We start from the raw sequence: 3,033 nt of genomic DNA, 5'->3' as shown, positions 1-3,033 counted from the left end.
TAAAAATAAATATGTAACTGAAGATTATGTATTAGATGCGACCCTCACAGGAATCTGATTTGGACAGCTTAGAGCGACCCTCCGCATCGCAACCTACACTTCCTACATATATAATAAATAATGACACCCTGACAAATCGATAAAGCGCATTGAGCCTATTACAAATTCGTTGAGACGACTAGTGATGGTTTCGACTATATCAGTACGCCTATCACCAGCTTAACAATAGCCTCTTATACCTGAAAAAGACTACAGTTCGGTAGTCTAAAGATAAGATTGACAAAGCTACCATGTTTGGCCTTTGCGATCCAATGATCCAAGTTTTCAGGAATGCTATGGAAGCAGGTGAACAGCATATGACAACTGATGGCTTCCTCACTCTCTCCTTAATATTTGACCTCCATGATAGCTTTCTATAAGCAACGACAAATGTAAAGTCGATTTGATAAAACTAGGATTCTCACTCACCATTAGATCAACAATGTTTTCCAAGTTGGAAGATATTTCGTCGCTCTCAACCTTCGTACTTGCTCTTCATTCTGCTGATTCATAATTAGCAAGTTTCTGAAATTGCAACCATAGAGGATAGATAATTCACATATTGACCGATATAAATGGTAAAGCGTCATTATAGGTATAAATATAGGGTATAACTGCTTTTAAGAAGTGGTATATCACTTCAAATAAAAGTTGTGGCTTTTGTCTAAACTCTAAAGTATTGTGTCAACTACCAGAAACATTTAGCGTTAACACCGTGCAGTTGCGGCGTCATCGTGTATTTCAGTTTGCTCCTAAATGTCAGCACTAAGTATGCAGACAAAAATGCGTAACGCAACATGCAATGAAGTGCATTTCCTCTAATATACTTCATTAAGTTTATATATGTGTGATGTAAGCAATATGCGTCAAGTACCTTCACAAACGCAACTACTTGACATTTAGCCCAGTAAACCTGGCAACCAAACTTAAGGTAAGAAAAGCAGATCTGGCGTAGCCAAGTTGCTGCAATGGCCGCTAAGTACAAAAAAAATGTGCGGTGCTATATATAAGATCCTTAACAGACAAAATTGACCGAACTAGCATTTATTAACTTAAATTATCTTTGAATTTTACAGTGAGAACAAATGGAGTATTCTGTCTAGTCTAGAAGTAACTCGAATCAAAATTTTACAATGACGGCATGAGTGTTATGCGAGTCTAGCGACAGGCGAAACAATTATTTGTTAGATGCTAAATTCAGAATTCAGAAATTCAGAAGAATCAACGAGCTTTTTTCGAACGAAAGCATTATTTTTGTTCAGCTTCGCTAGCTTTCGGCGCTCCTTGCTTTCCACAAAAAAATGCGAGTGTTAAAAATTAGAAAACTCTCCAGCCGGCGAGTACTGCGTCAAATACCAGAGCTAGCTAGAGTTTTTCCATCCATTCGGACGACATGACCTAGTCAACGTAGCCGTTGCCTCATACTTAACTGAACTATGTCAATGTTGTCGCATATCTCGTGCAGCTCATCGCACCATCGACTACGATATTCGCCGTTGCCAATGGGCAAAGGTCCATAGTCGCAAACTCATAACGCCAAATCATACGATGTTGTCATCGTCCATGCCTCTGCACGGTATAGCAGGAAGGGGATGATGAGTGACTTGTAGAATTTGGTCTTTGTTCGTCGAGAGAGGACTTTAATGGACGGCAATCCATCGATCGTTAGACTGGTGATTGTTAACCGAACTCTGGTAATGGAACTTGCGCTCCATCGTCCTCACTTGATAATAGATCACCTCTGGGAATTATTCAATAGTAAGCTTCGGTCTTGAAACGTTCTGTGAGATCTTTTCGCAAAATTTTCGAGCATTACACCTGTCGAACAGCTTGAAAAGCTCTTCGTATGCACGCTTTTCAGCGTCATGCATTTCGCTTCCCTCTCCAACACACGGATCTATCCCATCCCCCACGTCTTGTGTTCCATTGTAACGGTGCTGTTTTCCCTCCAGTGTGACACGGCACTCCTCATCGGACCAGTTGTTGTTTTGCTTTTTCCAAAAACTAATGGTTTTACATAATGAGCTTGAAATTCCGTCTCATAGTTTACCATATTACTGATGCAATATAACATTTATAACAGTAGAATAACAAAATAACAAAACATAACAGGAAGTGTTATATTGAAACAAGACTCTGCGTTACTAAGATGTGGTAACATACTCGTCCTTGTTAATTAACTAAATTAGCAATGCATGTTTAATATCATTCGGATACCCAGTCACACAGGGATAGAAGGAAATGAAATCCTGGACGAATCAGCTCGGGATCAGCTTTCAACACAATTACCATAAGCTGCTTCAGACCATCCATCTACTATAAGATTTTTTTGAAGAAATGATCCTAAAAGAGAACGACAGGTCTCGAAACATTAGCAAGCTAGGTCATATCACGAAGTTACTTTGGTGTAGTTGGTGTTGATGGTGGACAGACATTATTTCTGCAAACTTGGAGCTGGTACATTATCTTTTGGAACTCCCAGCTGACAGCCGCATGAGCTGCTATATATTCCACGACTTCCAATACTCCAACTTTATTGGGTAGCTGGGGTGGAAAAATGCAGAATTTTACCAATTCTACTTAGTTGATGGATAAGACCTTATTTGATTACCACCGAAAAGCACCAATGACCTAATGAAGACGTAATTGCGACCGTCTACAGTCTGGAGCTCGTGCGCCTCCCCATTCAACGAAGCAAACAACCAATATAGAATAGAGGTGGCAACACATTCAAGCCGCTGAACAACGATTGTCATTTTGTTTCCTTGCCTTTTGGCTTGCTGGGCTTAAAAATGCATATTTTGGTTTTTGGGTAATTAGGAGGATGGGGTCATGTGTAGAAGCTCACGCCAGTGAGGAAAGTCTCTGATCGCCATTCACTTGGGAATGGCCAGAAACGATTCTTTTACATACATATGACTCAAGCAGCTCACGACTTCCGGTCTTTGACCAAGTATCCTCTGGGTAGCCTAAGAACATCCGTTCGAAGGCGAG

Source organism: Bactrocera latifrons, unplaced genomic scaffold (assembly GCF_001853355.1).
Source record: "Bactrocera latifrons isolate USDA-ARS-PBARC rearing strain unplaced genomic scaffold, ASM185335v1 scaffold_50, whole genome shotgun sequence".
Taxonomy (NCBI): domain Eukaryota; kingdom Metazoa; phylum Arthropoda; class Insecta; order Diptera; family Tephritidae; genus Bactrocera; species Bactrocera latifrons.
Note: the sequence above shows the minus strand (reverse complement) of the source record.